This window comes from Chamaea fasciata, unplaced genomic scaffold, assembly GCF_029207755.1.
Source record: "Chamaea fasciata isolate MVZ Bird 193981 ecotype frontalis unplaced genomic scaffold, bChaFas1.0.hap1 SCAF_7, whole genome shotgun sequence".
NCBI classification, from domain to species: Eukaryota; Metazoa; Chordata; class Aves; order Passeriformes; family Sylviidae; genus Chamaea; species Chamaea fasciata.
The window spans coordinates 48,320,562-48,339,963 of NW_027094092.1; the positions used below are offsets into that span (position 1 = coordinate 48,320,562).

The following is a 19,402-nucleotide window of genomic DNA, read 5'->3' on the forward strand; positions in this document are numbered from 1 at the left end:
CAGTGTTTGAAGAACACAAAGGTCTTTTGCATGACTACAGTATTTCATTGAAACTGTCTCAATAAAGCTTCTCTGCTTACCTAGAACTGGTGAAAAACAACTAATGTTTGCTTTGTTTAAAATGAGACCTCACTGTCATTCATAATAATTGCTAGAATGGACCAGGGGAAAAAAAAGCCCAAACATTTTCCATTGTAAAAGCTGAAGTTGATTCCTCAATCATTCTTGTATATGAGCCCAGCCACTTCAGTTTTATGAATCTCTTTAGATGAGCAGCTCCTCCTCTTTGTTTACTGTTCCATCTGTCTTGTGGGTTTTTTTCAAATCATAAACGCAACTTTGGGAACATATAAAACAGCTATCTCACATCATCAGGAGGGAATTAAGGAGAGAAAACCAAACTTATTTTAAAAAGCTGCTAATAAAAAACAAGTAAAGGATCCAATATTACAAATAGTTCACCTCTTTTGCTATGCACCCAATAACAGTGATACCAGTTTAGCTACCCTGCTGCAAGAAATAAGAGGATTTATGCTTACCTATAGTTTCAGCTTGATCTGGAAAGACTGTGAAACAACATATACCCTAGACTACAGCTCTGGTTTCTGTGCACCTTCACAGAAGACCTGCTCTTAAACACAATTATGCCAGTGAGACCAAAAAGACTCTCAAAAAAACCCCCATTGAAGTGTGAAGGAAGGAGTATATGCACATTTGTAACTTGAAAAGTACATACTACCAAAACAGTATTGTGTGCCACTGCAATCATACCTGGGTTGAGCTTGCATGAGACACAACAGATTTGAAAGAACATATAGGGGGAAGAAATTTAGGCTAAGTAAGGTAAAAAGAAAAGGTTATCCTCCCAAATTAATGTTTCTTTCTGCTATACTAAGGTTTCCTAGTCCTGGCCCTCATTTCTATTATTTGTACTGGAATTATATAAGATCTGACAAGATCAATGTCAACGTTATTATGGGAGTAAGCCAGAATAATGCAGTAATTGTATCATTCTAGAGTCTCTATTTCAATAGCAAGGAAAAATATCAAGTTCTTCAATAAAAGAAAAGCAGTACAGGATCATCTAGAAATAAAAAGGGAAAGAACACATGTACTTGAAGAACAGATTTTAAATTGAAAACATCTGAGATGTAAGCACATATGTTCAGAATCTGTGGACAGAAAACTGAACATGAGCTAACTGAAACTAGCTAACAGTGAAGCAAAACAAAAAGCCAAGCTAGTCCTGCTCAGCCAGTGCTGGGTAATAAAGATACTTGCCAAGATGCTCAGCCTTTGTCCACTGCATTATTTTGAAATTTGACAGAACAAGAAACTGTAAGAAGTAGCTGAATTTGGAGCAAGAAACATCTGAAACAGATCATATTTCTTGTGACTCTAGACTAGTTATGGATAAGGCAGCACAGTGCTCAAGATTATTTGTTCTACTCAAATAACAGTGAAAGTTCCAGTTTCATGGCCATCGATCTTGAGTTTTAAGAGCAGCATTCACAACCTAGTGTCCTTATTTAAATGCACATTTATGTGAACAGATAGTGAACTGCAGTGCTAAAATTAACCCCTTATTCTGTCATTTAAAGACCAGTTTTCAGAAAAACATACAATGTTGGAAATGAAGTCAACAACAAGCAATAGCAATTTTTTCCAGTCTGTAATAAATCTGGAACTGTGGTGCAGGTTTTTCAGTCACATCACTATATCCAATTTGAAGCCATCCTGCGGCGCACAAAAAATTCAAGGTTTATGCACTTGTATTCAAGGAATACAAGCCAAACCAACCAGAGGCTTCACCCGGAATGAGACTTCCATGATCTAGTCCTGCTTGGAGGTCAGTTTAAAACGTTTATGGAACGGCACTGAGGTACACAGAGAAGAGAGTAGTGTCCTGGGGATGCAACTTTAAAGTTTTTGCCACCATTTGTGAGCATAGTTTGCGCTGTTTACACAAGTTAATGCAAACCTAAATCATCTTCTATTAACAACAAAAATTTCCTACTGCCATTTGCAATGTATTTAATTTGCTTTCTATACTGATTTGCAAATTTATACCTAATATAATCCTTGTGATACAAACATTACTTTTGATGCTTTAGGATTTCATCTTTGTCCAAGAATGTCTAATTTATCCTCCAAAAACACACTCAACATCAGCCAAAACAAGATAGCCTCAAGAGGTAAAAATAATCCACTTACTCTAAAGGAAATAAACCACAATTTATAAAAAAATATCAATAGAACCTTGCTGCTTGAATATTCGGTTACATGAGCACCTGAGGAGTCTGAATGCACTTTCTTTATAGCAATTTCTATCTTCAAGTGCTACATGAAACATTAACTTGCTGAATGATCTAACAGAAAATTCTTACTTGGGTAAAGGAGAACCAAATAAAAAGAAAAATGTAAAATATTACAAATACAAAATATAGAGTAGAAAATTAATGTAAATGTTAATATACAAAATGTAAAATGTCACTGAGAATGTTCCATACCAACTCACACTGTAAGCATTCAGAGGCAAGAATTGGTTTTGCCTCAATTTAAGTGAACTTGCAATATTTCTATGTTGTCCGGTTTCTAAGCTTTCTTAAAAGTGTACTTTTAAAAAGGATTTGACTTTTTCAGTGACAGCCCAGAAGAACACACTACTTCTTCCAGAAAAAGAAGCGTATTTTGTTAGTATTACTCCTGCAACTTTAATTCTCTTAAGAGAACTTAAAAATCCCAAACACTCCCAAGTTTTATCTGCAATAAAAAAAAAAAGAATCCAAAACTCAAACATCAAACAACTGACAATATTACTCAGTAAGATGAATCAGAAATCTCTTTTATACTGCGCTCTCTTTAAAACAGAACACACCTTATGAGACATTAATTCTCTCTCATCCTTCAAAGATCTTTATCCCATGCATTTCCTAACAGCAATTTTTACATTTGGTCTTACAATATTTTCAAATAAGAAAAAAAAAAAAAAGAATGCATTTCAGATGTGCTCCTTTCCAAGAAGGGAATGTGTAGATGCTTAAAAAGCTCAAATATAAGCACTTCCTGGTTTCCCTAGCACAATCAGAAACACTCATTTTGAACAATAAGAATTCTTTTTTTTTTTTTTCTATTTTTCTGATACAGAACTAGTCTAACATTGGTCTTTAATATCCTACCAAGGCATACCAGCACAACGATGGCATTGTGCTTTCTGATGCTCAGGAAAAGTTTCATTAAAGAGCTTATTAAAACGAAAGTTTAACTGAAGCTCTACATTTGGATGAGCTGATTCTGAAGCACTTCTACAAGCAGTACAACAGTTAACAAGTGAAATTCCTGGCAAATTCTTCCTAAATGTCCATTTGTAGGAGAGAAATGGAGTACAACATGACACTTAGTAGACTCAGAAAACCCTTTAAGTCCTTCATGTAGTGTCCAGTATGACCAAATCTGGACTTGGGGCAAAAGCCTAATAAACACTGTGTTGCCATCAATCCACCCTGACTAGCCAACAGAGCCAGCAAGTCAGCATTCACACAGGAGTTGTGCTGCTGCACATTGAACAGTCAAATGCAAATGCATTATGCCACTATTTATTAGCAGAACACACACAGCTTGTAGGGCATTACAAGTAAAGCAATACAATGTAAAAACAAAAATCAGTTTTGTAGCACATCTCCAGTGATACCAGTGCATGAGGCAATCAGAATAAATATTAAGAAAGGGGATGTTTCTCCTCTAAAGAGCACAGACATGCAGCCAGACTCTGGAACAAACTCATTTTTTAAAATGATGTGTACAAGCCTGTGCAACAATCCTAACTATGCAGTTGCTTAATCAGCAGTGTAGAACTGGTGCTATGCAGACTCCTTTCACCTCCCTAACACAGATGACAAAAGATAAAGCATGAAGTATATGGATCTAAGATGCAAGGAAAGATGAGCACCAGTGGAACTAAATATATTTCTGTCTTCTCTATGCTATCAAAGCACCTTCTTCTGCTATGTAGTTTTAATCAGATAGCCTCTTTCCCTGTTTTTGCCGAACTCATATTTCAAACTGAAGCATACTATTAAAATTAAGACTTTAATTTACCTGTCACTTCTTTTCCTTAGCATTTACTTTGTATCTCCTATCTGGAACAACATATGAATTCAATTCTAATTCTAACCCCTTGCGTCAACTCTCTCTTTTTTTTTTTTTAACTGATTGTGTTTCACCAACACAACCACATTTGAATATAAAACCCACACACATACATAGAAAAACACACACACATACTTTTGAAAAACTGAATAGATTTTTAATCATATTCAGCTTCATAAGAAGTATCAGGGCAAGTGTTCCATGATAAACATCTAAACTTCTATGAATAAAATGAAGTAGCTACCTTCACTTTCCTTTCCAAAGAAATTAAGTTAATTTCTATAAACTCACACATGGAAATTACTTTACTCTATGGTCCTGAAGCATCTTTAAATATAAAACAGGAGAACATAGAGCAGTCATACATCAAAACCTGCCTCTCCCATACTACAAAGCACAGCCTTACCGTTTTAATTTCCGCAGTCTCTGTGTTTATGCTTCCCGAACTGCATTTTGACATCATGATAACAGCTTGTAGATTAATCACATAATTTTCAAGCCTTGACACTTAAAAAAAAAAAAAAAAACAAAACAAAACTATGAACTATAAAAATTATTTGAAAAGGGAACTACAATAGCAAGATTAATTATGGTAGTTCAGTTGCTCATAAACATTTATGTGTTGAACCTATACTATAACTTGCTGACAGAAATTAACTATTCAGGTTCACTCCAAACATGAATTATTTTAGTTTACTATCAGAAACTAAAATTTAAAAGTGTGATATAAATGATAATTTAGTTTAAATGTGCACATACTTTCCTACTCTGATTTCCAAGCTACTATCATTAATTACTGGCTCATGAGAAATACAACAGTACTGTTTGATATAATTTCACTATGGTTTGTATAACTGTACTGCTTTTTCCATGCACATGTATTTTCACTGAGTTAGACATTAAGAAAAGAAAACCAGAATTCAGGTTTCTTTTAACTATTTCAATTTGAACCTGCAAGTAATACAGTCAATTCATGAAAAGGCAACAACTATTTCTCTCAAAGTACACGTCTTTTAAGTAGAAGAAAAAATACTGTGCACTTAAGATGGTGATTCAACCGTAAAAGTAAAATTCAGAAAGAAAGAAGTTCATGACAGTGAATTTCTAGATATATTAGCCAAATATACGTATCATATATTTATACTGAAAATACTATATGTATATAAAACTACAACCTAAAGCAAAAATACCATATTTAGCAGACCTAGAGTGTTCTTAAAGCCATAAAAAAATCTGAACAATATATACACCTAAGAGTGTGAGTTTTACCAGACCTAAAAAGAGAGATTGTGAAGTCCAATTTTTTTAAATCAATAATGAAAACTTAAACACAAAATGAATCTTGATGAAAATTTCTCCTCCAATCAATTCCATAAAGTTAACAAAGAGGACACTCACAAGATTAGTTCAGTATGTTCATTTTTACCTCAAATGCTGATGCTGAGCTTTTCCAGAGTCTCCAAGCCTGTAATTTTGTTTCACCCTAGGTAACCTAAAAGGCAACATAAAGAGAGAGCATTTTACCATGAACTGCCATTAAAATCAACTGTGCCATGTGGTAGTCTGCTTTCTTGCATTTTAATATTTAGCTCTGCAGCAAGAGCACATGGTCCTTCAAAATCTAATTATCATATGCCCCTTTTTGGCCAGGGATACAGTCAGTCAGTGTCTGAAAGATCAGCCATAAGAGCTCAGGAGATATTGGCTTGTTTTGTTTTATTTGCAGAAGTAATTGCTAGCTAAGGCCAACTAGATTCACAGCTTGTCTCCCCTGTGCTCCATGCATGTTTCGCTGAACACGGTAGGGAAAACCAGAAGAAAATTATTATTTAACACATTTAAGAGAGAGAACTGAAAGAATGTATGTTTTTCCAGGAAACAAAGTAAACAGTTATTATTTCATTTTACAAGAATATAAAAGGAATGCAGAACAGATAACCCGATGGATACTGCATTCATGTACAAAACAGACTGACAAGAAATTTATTCCCTCGGCTACATTTTAAATTTGTGTTTGCAGCATACATAAACACATCCTTTATTTTCAGCACACAATACAGCAAATTACTTCCAAGATGTACTAAGTAGAACTTAGAGTCATTATAGCATGTTTGTGTTATGTCTAGGTTATTTATTTATTCACTGCATCTAAACATGAACCAGAATATGTATTCCATTGAACCAGAAAATAGCCTAACAACAGAAAACTGCCACATCCACGGTAAAAATATAGAAATCTACTCCACTCTCTATATATTTGCAAGAAAAACTAAAGGGACCAATGCAGCACTTGGATACTCCGGCAAAAAGCAAACACGAACAGAAAGAAAGGTTCAAGCCTTGTTAGTAAAGCTAATGCCGCATGTGCGGCTTAACAGAGCAAATTTACTTTACAGCCAAATCGCGGATGGCAAACACAAAGCACAGAGACCAGTAGGTAAGATCTGGAGAACCGAAAAGGTACATAATTCTAATTCTCCACCAGCACAACCGCTTCCTCAGGCACACCGGAGCCAGAAGACCGCGGCTTTAATCAATCGATCGGCCGGCAGGAATTACAGTAGGCCCTTTGAATGCCAACCTAAAACCAGACAGGCCACATTCCTGAGATGCAGTCAAGGTCTAGCACAAAACAGCAGCGTATATCACATTAGCATCTAAATGGCGCTGGTACACCCACTCAGACAAAGGCTGGTGCGATCCCTCCCGGGCGGGCCAGGGGCACCTGCGGCTGCCGACGGCCCTCGGGACTGCGGCACCGCCGGCCTGCCCGGCGCTGAACATCCCCCATGCCGCAGCCACAGCCCGCAAAATCCTTTATGCCACATCAAATAAATGTTTAATTTTGCTCTATAGTTTCTCAGGATCTTGTTAAAAAAAATAAAAAGGAAAAATCAGTGACATTTTAGAAACCTAATTTTTAGGTCAATGTCTTCATCAAACAGCAAGGCTCTCCCTTTTTTTAAATGTCACCTTCTAAGAGCTCAACATTCAAGTATTTTATCAACAGGTAGAAAGCAAGAGTTCTAAAATAATCAGACACTCGGGAGTGTCAAACTCCGAAACATACCGCAAACACAATAAATACTCAAAGCACTAACATTAAAAAAAAAAAAATCAGTTCCTATAAAGACGTCAAGACAAGCATCCAAGAAGCGACACAGCAGGCGCCTCTGCAAATCTCCAGCGCTGTGGAAATCTGCAAGCAACCACACGTAACTTCTGCATATCTCAGCCAAGATCTTCAAGTATCTTGGCTATTTGCTACTGAAACACTACTAATGCAAAAACCAAGTATCCAACTGTATCAGAGAATCAAGACTATATTAACAGGTTTTATTTTTATTCCATGGGTTTGTAATTGAGTCTTTGAAAATAACCACATTCATATGATACCTAACTTGCTATTAAAAAAGGATGGTCAGAAAAAGGATAACTGAAATTTACAGTGTAACACCTGCTGCCACAGTTTTAGCAAAAGGCTGAATCTGAAAGACCAGCAGTGTTCTTGCTCTTCAACGTCTTTGACAATTTGAGATTAAACAACTAGTCCCTAGAGCAATTATTCGAACTGTTAAAAACTTGAAAATGAAGTTATTCTGCAGGAGGTTCTATGGAGTCTTAAAATCACATGATTTATTTAGTGAACAATCTTTATGCAGATACAACCGAATTCTAGCACGACCAAAGTCCCGCATGATCTTTAGGGGGTAAGGCAAAAACTGCATTTATGATTGGGAAGAAAATGAACATCCGGGCTGGCATCCTGCCTCTACAATCACAGCTGGTCGCAGATGCTGAGGACAGGGGGGAAGGGGTGACTATAGAACAGGACTTATCCTTCTCTTCCTTTTGTTATTTCAGCAACTTCATATTTCAACTATTTTTCTTTGGTTTATTATGGTACAAACAACAAAGTTACACCAGAAACCACAGTAGAAACTCCCTACTGCCTCAGATTAATTTGAAGGCAAAATACTCTTTGATATCCAAGGACTTAAGACTTCAGGGAAGTCCTCAGGACACACACCTCTCTAAAAAACAAAACAAAACAAAACAAAACAAAACAAACCCAAAAAAAACCCTCAACTATACAAACACTCTTAAACACATTTATTAGTTTTAACAGCAATTAGAATTAAATTATGCCACATATTTGAGGGTTTTCTGCTGCACAGAAAAATTGCAATTCAATGTGTAGAATCTAATTTATGGGTAACTGTAATATCAGTACCACAAGTAGGGATAACTAACCATATTTGTGAATTTATTTATCATTTGGTTGTTTACTTGGGTACCAAATTATTTACTCGTGATGATTTAGTTAATTTAAAGGTTACGTTCAAGCTTTTCAGGCACTTATGCCTTTCTACAGGAAGGCAATTAAGCAGACATTAGAGCAGGGATTTCTCTCTTCCCCAATTTGGGGGCAAGCTGTGAGGCAAGTACAGTTCCAAAGCATTAATTATTCTTGCTTTGGATAAGTAAAAGCAGCAGCTGCCACCTGAATATAACCCCATGTGGAGATTTCAATCCCATTATTTGCATAAACATAAACCCTTTCTCTGCATGTGGCTGAAAGTCAAGCTCCTCAAAACATGAGTATTCAACAGTTCACTGTTATCACTGTGCCACAACATCCAAAATTACTAAATTCCCTACATTACAAAAGGCTTTCTTTGAAGTCAGTAATGATGCAAGGCCAGCAGACATCTGGATTGTAAATCAAGCTCTAAAACTTCTACCAATTCTAAAATGAGAGTTCAAGTCTACTGCAGTCGGCCGTATCAATTTATGTACCACCCAAGAACCAGTGTTCAAATTCTAGCCTTAGTTCCAAAAAAACCACCAACAAAAGAAAAGTATTCATCATCAATGGTGAATCAAACCAACTCCTCCTAGTGCAACCTTAAAATGTGTATTATATGCTGGTTAGCACATTATTTAGTCGACAGTTTATGTTCGGTTGGTTTTAATTTCATCCTAAAAAAGAAAGACTTCTCATTAGTTATTACACTACTTGTCTTCACACGGCCTTTCCCTGCAACAAACTTGTGGGCACACTACTGGAATTTTCATTTATTTGAAGCTGGGATGACGTCAGTCTTAAATTCATAAAAACATGTAGTACGAAGAAACTTTTTCCTCCCAAATTCAGAGGACATTCAAAGCTTTTCAGCTGCCACAGAATTCACCAGAGGAGAGAAAAAAACCCACAACCATAAAAAAACATACTTGCATACTCGATTATTTTATTGAAGGACAATTTGTGAGTAACTTCCGAGACATTTCCACAGGCCCACTGGGTTATTTTTTGGTTTGGTTTATTGCTTGCTTGTTGTTGGGTTTGTCTTTGGGTGGTTTTTTTTGGAATATGGAAGAATATGTAAAGGTGAAGATGCTACCCAGGTTGAGTCAACACCCCTGGAGCTGTTTAACAAAATCGAGATGCGGCACATAGGGACATGGTTTTGTGCGGACTGGGCAGTCTTCTATTGATAGCTAGATTTTAGGGGTCTTTTCCCTAAAACATATGGAATTCTACAATTCTGTGAAAATGCTCTGGGGCAAACTAACAGTGTTGTTGCAAGAACTCTTGCACAAGATACGAGTAGAATAAATGTCAATCATGTAAAATGATCTGACTTATAATTCCGAAGTGGAGAAGATATAGTTATTTCCCTCTATGTAAATACACGCACTTAGACCAGAATATGAGCAGTCGTTCATGTTCTTTACAGTTAAACTAATATAAGACTTCAGCAGCTCCTAACAATTAACAACTTTTATCTTTTAATGCAATCTTTATTTTCAATATTGTCCAATAAAGCAAACATTTGCACACTGTCTGGGGATCAAAAGTGGTGAGAAGCCATAAATATTACATTTTACCAGTATAATGCTTCAAGCCTCATGTAGCATTTTCATATCACAGGTGATAATCTGTAGCACTGTTGACCTTTCAGAACAACTGACACAATACTGAATCAAAAATATTCAACAATTTACGTGGCAAAAAGGTTGTGACAGTACAGCTGAAGTCCTTATCTAAGGTAAAGTGGTAAAAAATACCTATGAGATGAGACATGCTTGTTCTGTGTCCTGTCAGTCCTGAACTACCAGTAGGAAAAACTAGAACATTTTGCACAGATTTGAGGACTTCTTCTGTGCTAAGTAGCTCCAAAGGTGTTTATCTTCAATTAAAGCTTCTTTTTTAACAGATGCCTTAAAGGGAATTCTTAAGTTTAGGAGTAAATATGGAATCCCAACTGAATCTGAAAAATAAAAATATTTAAGATCCACAAAATGTGACGTGGACAGCTTCTTTTCCCCAACATGTGGGGTCACAGGCATCTAAATATTGACTGAGAAGCTTTGTATTTTCTTCCCTTCTTTGAAAGCTTTTTATATTATGATCAACCATGACAGCTGGAACAAGGTCAAACATACTTCACTGCTAACAGAGGAGGTGGTTTAACCAGTTCATAAAGGTGCCTAAGCTCCAATCCTATTGTATCTAAGCACAACTTCAAATCAGAAAACAGTCCCATTCCTGATTCATCCATCAAACTCCCACAATAGCAGAACAAATGCAAGCTGAAGAAGAATAAATTGAGATAAAATAGGTATCCTTGAGAGAGTTCTCTCAATGTATATTGATAGGTATCTTTCCCCAATGCCAAATGTAGATTACAAACCTGTGCAGCATTAGTCCAATTTTCCACATTAAATGTTCTCATAACATCTATAGTGATGGATACTCTTAACTATGTGGGTTAAAAAAAAATCCAAGCTCTTCCTCATCCTTGAACGGTAACAAAAGCTTCAAAAACTGAAATAAGCTCTTTTGCTACAGCCATCATTTAAAAATAGGCAGGGAGGCATGAAGGGGGAGGTAACTTTTTACCTTTCATTTTTCAGAATGGAGGGAGAGCTATTCCTGCATTTATGCAAAAGCATTCCCAGATATGAAAATGACAGGATTGTTCCAAATATTAAAGCAGTTGTGGTTTACTGGATACAGCATTTACTGAATACTCCTGTAATGATTACAGAGGCAAATCAGGAGGAAAGAGAAATGAAATTATTGTTAATTCCTTTTTTTGTATTATTATCTAAAACTACTCTGGCCTGAGAAATGTTTTAAAGGAGTTAAATTCCTGTAAATGGTGCAACTGAGGGTTTCTGACACTATGTTGGGTTCTGGAAGCAATATAACTAAGTTAATATAGTACTAAACCCGTCAATTATCTCTTTTGCTAAGCACAACTCAGAATTAACATACTCCTATATTTGTTTCAATTCCAGACTCTGTTTGTATTACTGACACAACAGTATATTAAAAAAGACACACGTATGTATATGATCCTAGTCCACAACCATCACTGGAAGAGAGTTCCTGTCTTCTAGAATATTAAAATAAGACAGTCCTGTAATTCAATCAGTTGTGAACTGCATTTTCAGAGCAGAACAAAAAAAATGCAAGTTTGAGTAGAGACTCTTGCCTAAAAACAACACAACAGATTTTGCTTTATTCAGGATTACCCGCTCCACAAACCCTGGTTATCAAAAAATAGAAAATACAAAGCAAGACTTCCATCCTGTTCTTACCATGCTAGTTGTAGTTTGCATCAATGCTGCCAAACCACCAATTATTATGCCTGGTATCATCTAATTACCAGAAGTATAGTAGCTTGATTGCAGCAGCATTACGTAGCCAACATCAAGCAATGACAATCAAAAACTCTGAGCTGTTTTCTTAATTCAACAGTTCTCAATTTTCAGAAGAAAATGCATCCAAATTCTGTGAGGCTGACTGGCAGCTGCACTGGCAGAGCCTGGACTTCACCTCCCCTTTCCGCTGCTGCTGAGCTCAGCTTCTACTTTGGATATATTAAGACCTACCAGAAGAAAACAGTAACAGGCTGGCAGGTACATTCCTGGTGGCTGACAAGGAAGAAGAATGAGAAGAATGAGATTAGCAGTAGAACACATCTCCACCATTCCAACTGTGGGAGACAAAACTCCAATTCACGTACAGTCTCTCACAGGTATCACCGCATCACTCCCCCAGTCTGGGCAGCTCTGCACACACATCAATTCTTTCACTTAATGATGAGTACTGGATTAAGAGTACTTTCTTATCCTCGTTTATTCTCCCAGTACCCTGCAGATGACCAATTCAGCAGGTCAGACTTTCTCCAGAGGTCAATCAAACCCAGACGCTCTGAAGACATCCATGAAACAGCACAGAAGTGAAGGGCAGTCGTAATGAACGCAGTCAGTCAGACTGGCTGGATCAGAAGAAGCACTGGGAGCATGCAAGCAACAAAGAACTCGACCTAGTTATGAGGTAATTAAAGGAAAGGAGAAAGTTTCTAGAAGCAAACCAAAAAAACCAAACATGAACACAATCAAAGATTTGGAAAAGCAGAGATATTTCAGATGAAAAAAAAAAACAAAACCAAACCAACCCCCCCCCCCCCCGCTTTACTAAAAATCTTTAGATACCAAATGATTTCTTTTATCAACAAGGAAAAATCAAGCATTTTAAAGCGAATTACCATTAACATGCCAATACAGCAAGTCCAATTAAATCAGAGGCATTAACTTCCCAAATTTTGATGCATACCAGTAAACGTCCCAGATTTATACTGGGAAAGCTTACATCTAGGGTTATTACAAAACTACCCTATTAGCTGGGAACTTACATTGCTTTTCCAGTTTTCCTTAGAAACAAGTGCATACATATCATTCAGGCTGATTCACAACACAGGCATCTGACTAATTAGGAGAATATAATCACAGCCATCAACATTGCAGTAATCACACCATTAACCTTATTAATTGTTATACTGAATTATGTAGGACAACTTTCCCCCTGCATACTATGGAGTATTTGGAAAGAATTCATAACTCAATTAATGCAAACATATATTACATTTATAATAATAAAGTTTAAAGTGTTCAGAATAAATATTTAAATACAACTGACTTTCAATTTCACTGACTAATCATTTGCTTTCATCAGCTAATGAGCAGCTTATTTGAGTAGGCATAAACAGATGCATTAAGATGCCTAAAGAGGCAGATAATTGATGACTTCCAGAATGACTTAAGCAGATTACATGCCTAACTTTCAATGGAGATTTCCCTCTTCTTCCTCAGCACTGCTTTCTCAACCCTGAACAGGATGTCTTTCATTTCTCTTTAGCTAATGATTTTAAGAAATTACTTTTTTCATAATCTCTTAATTTGCAATTCAAGCTACTTCAAATACTCAAACTGGTGAAAAAACCATCAAATCACTAAAGGAAAAAAAAAACCCCAAACCTCTAGGCCTCTAAGATTTGTAATAGAAAAGTAATTTTGAAATGAAATTTTAAAGATATGTGATTTTTTAAGTTAAAAATTATTAAGTCTGACCTTGTTGCACAGAGAAGATGTTAGAGAAAATGAGACTAATCAACTAAAGCAATGAAGTACATTGAAAAGGAAAAATGCCTTAAATCCTTATGAGCAAGCTGTTACCGAGAAGAGTGACCTTATTACTCCTCTTTCAGTAGGATTAAGCACGTGGCATATGCAGAGGTTTTACATCCCATCATTTTACCAGATTGGTATTTCACTTTAGCTTTCTCAGATATGCTTATAAAAATCTGTAGCTGGTTGTACAGTCACATTTTTCTAAAACAGTAAGAGAAGAAATAAATTTCTGATGTTAACAAAGCACCAGAAAGATACTTCTCATTTTATCACTTTTCTTTCATTTTCACTCAGCAGCAAGACAAAACAATGTATAATAAAGGCTTCCTGATGACAGCTTATTGCACATTTTGTACGGCACAGTTATACCCCTAAAGCATCACTCTTACTCTCTTTAATCTACCTGCTGCCTCCGCAACTGTTTCCAAGTAATTTGTGACCACTGTGACCATATCTGAGTCAGACTATAACAGAATGAAAGAAAATCATACGGAATAAATTGTTTCTTACATTAATTAGTCTTGTTAATTCACTTTACCATAGAATTTCAGAAATGCTTGCTCTAATGAAGCTTAACAGCAAATACCAGGACCTGGGGGGAATATTTTTTTTTCCTAGGAAGAAATGCCATCTAAAAACCTCCCCCCACCACTCTCATAAGAATGGAAAAATGGATAGAAGATAACATTCATTTTTAATAAAATTTAATGAAGTTATTAAGTCATTGATTTATATCCAATTGTATTAGTGTCTTGGAATATACAATCACTACATCTGAGGCAAAAAGGAAAGTAAGTCCTAGAATTTTAAGCAGTTTCTTGTACAAATTCCTAATTATGGAGTCACAACTACAAATTACCATTTGGTAAAAATGAGAGGTTTTAAGCTAGGCATAACTTCAGATGTGAATCTTCCAAGCTAATAGCCAGTCTAAGTGTTCCATCTTGATTACTGCACTGATTACAGTTACTTTTGTTAAAAAGCCGTTCATATCTCAGAACAGTAGTACTCACTAAAGAAGTGTTGGTAAATCCAATTGTTTTCTTATTTAATTTTCCCCTCACTTTGGTTCCTATCCTGGATTTACCACAGCTGATTTTTATACACAAAACCACTGCAATAACACCCCTGTTTGTAACACCTGCTATTAACAGTAAGTGAGAAAGTAGAAAACCACGAAAAACATGCTACAATTATTTCAATTAATTGGTGAGAAATAGTTTGAGATTAGTTTTCATGAGACTGTAGATCCAATCTGATGACAACCTCCTGCTTAATGAAGTGATCCCACTGTCGCTGCTCCTTCCCTTCTCTAATAGCTTTGACACTTGTCTGACTCTCTGGGGAAAAAAAAAAAAAACAAAACAGTTCAGGACAATATAACCAAGGGATATTTTTTTCCTTAAGACAGGTTTTCTACTGGCTCAGCAAGCTGAATTTAGTAGTTGATATGGATCAGAGGAGTATTAGAGCTGGCATGAGGAGGAGGCTGTCATCCACTTTGACAGCCACTTGAATGCCTTCATTCCAGAAAACAAGGAAATTGGATTCTACAGGTTTTTAACCATGCAATTTAAAATCAGACATCAGCTTCTCTTCTATATTGTCAACAGCTGCAGAACTGTGTTACACTAAGATAAATAAAAATTCCAAACCCAAAACTTCTTCCTGTGTAGTCCAAACTTATTTAAATGGTGCCACAGGAAACACCTAGAGGCAGCAGACTGCAGTAATGGGATGAACCGATGAAAGATTTTAACAATTCCTAATAGCTGGCAATGTATACATCAGTAACATACTACTCCAAGTGCCTGCCAGAAATCAGCACCTGCTTCATCATTATGCCAGTCACTACATGGCCTAAAATCATCCAATAGTTCCGTGCAGACCCTCATCAGCTGAGATGACTGGTCAGTAGACAGTTTTACCAAATAATGAATTTTGACACTAAAAACTCAGCCTGTATTCAATTTAGGCAACAAAGAGTCATTAGAAGACCATTCTCCAGACAACTTACTATTAATCAGTCATTAGAAGACCATTCTCCAGACAACTTACTATTAATCAAGGCAGGTTCAACTTCCTAAATTCAACATAGCAAAGCATTAACTATGCAAGGATTACAACAGGGAAAATTGCTCATTTCCTGGAAGCTGATCATATGTCTTTCAAAGACCCAGGGAGCTCATAAATGTCTTTGGCATTCTTCCAATCCTTTTTTCAATTAAATACTTGAAGATAAAAATGCATTACTTTCCTAAAACCTACACACTTTCTCCTCCAGAGCTTCATCACCCATCAGGCCTCAAACTCGCTCAATAGGTGGTACAGCCACACTTCTGTAGTGGAAGATTTCATTATCTCAGAGCCTTTGTGACTGATTACATAGTAAACAAATCAACTGATCTATTCAGTATATAAACCTCTGGATATACTGGGTATACATTTCTGGAAATACCTGGATATATGTTTATTTTTTGAGTTATAATCCTTGAAAGCATACAGATTGTTAGTTTCTTGTTGCCCTATCACTTACAGTTTGCTATCTTTCTTTAGAGTCAGTGAACTCCTGAGGCCAATGCTGGTAAGAGTTCAATATTCGTTAGAAACAATGAAGAAAGGAAAAAAACTCCCCACACTCTTTTTTCACACGTTGTAAAAAATTGTAAGGCAGTCCAGGAGACCTTTCTGACAATAACTGTAGAGATAATGAAAAAGATACAAAGGTAATCCCATGACTCTCAGTAACAGGCTTCTGTCACTTCCTCCTTGCAGCCTCTGCCGTTCATGCTGACTCTGTTCATTAAACTGGCAGAAAATATTCATATTCCAATTTTCCTCTTATTCCGTCTCATAGAAAAAGGAAAGTATAAGCAGCAAGAACAAATGACAAAAACACATACATCTTTTTGGGGACTCAAAAAACCACACAGCAGAAACAGAGGTTTAAGTGCATGTTTATTTGGTTTTGTTTGTTTGTTTTAAGAACTAGTGTACTTTTTTATGTCCATTAGCTATCTCCAATAGTAATTTTGTTTCTACAGTCTTGGAGGTCATTAAGATAGCACTATGTTAGACGGCAAGAACCATGAAAAATTATTTTCAGTAGCAGAGGGGGAAGCATTTATTTTTTCTGCAAAACAAATTTTAACAGAGGTCATATCCCTTCTTAACAACTTCACATAGAAATTTGACAATACAGGCATTTAACTTTAGTTGAAAGATGGCAAAGTTGTGGGTCACTAAAAGAAATTGGCTGACCCGAGCTTTTGCTTGTACTGTCTTCTTCCAAAAACAAAAGCCTAGTAGCCACTGACCATGAAGGTACAGCAAAGCACAAGTTTGCCTGCTCAGAAATACACAACTTCAGTGAGAAATTAAAAGTCTTGCTTGAGATTGATCTCAGACACTAATATTTTAAGGTATGCAGAATATAAACATCTGAAAAATGCATTTTATTTATGCACTTGAAAGTTAAAAGGGGTGGAAAAAACCCCCCTGATTTGCCAAAACTCAGCGAGAGAAGTTAAGTCTTCCATGGTTTGTATGCTGTCTAGAATTCAGATCACCTCTAGAAGTTTTTACTACAAACTACAAGGCAATTTCACCTTTAGATAGCTAAGCCTTTTTCATTTCTGCTTAAACAAAAAAAAAAATAGAATGAAAATACCATAAAAGGCCAGTAACAGTTCAAAGAAAGCCGTAAAAAACTTGGTCTAGGACAGAAACAAAGCAGACTTTGCAAACAAAAGAGAAACATGAATTGGAAAGGTAGCCAGCCCAGACACACTTGCATAGCCAAATCACCTCAATGGAGTCAAACAAATTAACTTTAAAAAGCAAAATGTATTTACCTCACTTCCGAAGGAAAGGAGATTTATGCAATCACTAAGTGGGCAGGTCTAAAACTCCAATTCAGTTTTCAAAAATAAAATGTTTTTAAAAATCCTAAATTCTGTATTTAGGACCAATTTCTTTACTGCTACCCAGCTACTTACTAGGATCTGAGCTGAGGCTACTGAGTGGCATGACAAATTATCAAGAATCAGAATCCAAAAGAGGAGACAGGTACCGGAAATCAGGTTTTAATAACTAACAATAAGGGGTTGGTTCAAACATGCATTTGGGATCAGGGTCTTTTTATATTTGTGTGTGCATTTGCACAAATGAAAAAACACAAGGATACCGATATTTAAATCAAAAAAATCCCAAGGCCAGCTAAAACAGTCCTAAACTGTCCACCTCTGTTTCTAGCAATCAACCCTTCCAGTCAATAACCACCCTGCTGCTTCTCAGATCTCTCATGCTCATTCAATGAACCCAAAGGAATTAATCCTTCATGAAGAATAACAGAATATTTACAACATGGGCAGAAACTGATCATGCTAGCTTACATCACAGAAGTACTGAGTCACTGACATAAAGAGAAGAAAGCACAGCAAACCAAGATTTTCTACTATCATTAGCAAAGATCAAGAGAGAACACTTTTGATTTTTGTCTTGCTAAGAAGGAACTCAGTAGTAACACCCGTGCCAACCAAAACACACATCACAGACTGACAAGTGTACTGCACTTAAAGGAAGGGCCACAACAAGCAGTACTGAAGTCTCATGGATCCAGGAGTACTTACAAAAGTGGAAAATATTGCTCCTTCTTCTCTGTCCCATCAAAGGACAGCCTTTCAATACCCGCAGCTGTGCAACAAGGCAAGTAAATTTCCTGACACAAGTTTCAGATCCCTGCTTCTTGACTGTATGATTTTGAAGGCGACAAATATAATGGAAAACTGATTTAACTAAGGCAGTCTGCAATACAGAGCAGAAATAACAAAGGAATTCCAAAAATACTGCTCAGCATGCAAACTTGAAAAATCATGAGGTTACTAGATAAGCATGCAAGAACTATGAAAACCAAGAGTTTACCTAACATAATAACATGGCATAGATTTAAGTGGGCACTGCTTTGTTCTCTAGATTAAGTCCTCTAGAATGTTTATTTTAGTAACAGTCCTAAAGCCACCATACCCCAAATCAACACAGTTTAAGCATCAAAATTTGAAACATCAACGAAGACTAACTTCAGCTAAAAAATTAACTTTCAGTTTTTACTATAGATCAATTTTCTTCTCTTCTGGTTTATCACAATACATATGGTACTCACAAAAGGCTAAAGGATGAAAAAAATGTATCAGAAAGGTGTAAAGCAAAATCACGTTTCCTTATCTACTCCAACTATTCGGAGCCTTCAGGATACAGCATTCTAAACGCACATTGCACATATTTTGTAGAAGCCCCTGTTCTACACAACACTATAATTATGCATTATTTTTTTTATTTCCTCTAAAAGTAGTGCTTCCTAAATATATATACATAAATAAAAACAAACTTCTGCTATCAGTCTGAAGAAATTACTTGAATACATGAAAGTGACAGAGTCAATCAGGAGCCACTTTGCTGTTCTGCCAACAACCTATCACTCCACATACACTCTCCAGTTAGTATTACCTACACGAGAGGGGAAAAGGTCAGAGAGAATTGTGGAACAGAACAACCCATCTCAGAATGTTCAGAAGTTCTACCTGCTGCCTGGTAGTGATGCCTTTTCACTGGCCCTAAAACCACAAGCCAGACACAGGTAGGTGATAAAAAGGAGTCACCTTTACAAGGACCCTTATGATGCACAACATGCTGGATGAAAAGCGCCGAAGATGCACACATAACAAAGCAGATACAATTTTTATGTTCAGCAAATTAGCAAAACTGACAA

General features: G+C 36.3%; 1 protein-coding gene across 3 annotated transcripts in view; it reads right to left on the reverse strand.

The window, feature by feature from the left end:
• The window catches only part of DICER1 (dicer 1, ribonuclease III), a 65,532-nt gene that overhangs the window by 43,117 nt on the left and 3,013 nt on the right, over window positions 1-19,402 (reverse strand). For all 3 annotated transcript variants that reach the window (XM_066188739.1, XM_066188737.1, XM_066188740.1), the window contains exons 2-3: window positions 5,576-5,641; window positions 4,556-4,656 (exon numbers count right to left, since the gene is read on the reverse strand). The gene's annotated coding sequence lies outside the window, so the exon portion shown is untranslated. The remainder of the gene's footprint in view (window positions 1-4,555; window positions 4,657-5,575; window positions 5,642-19,402) is intronic.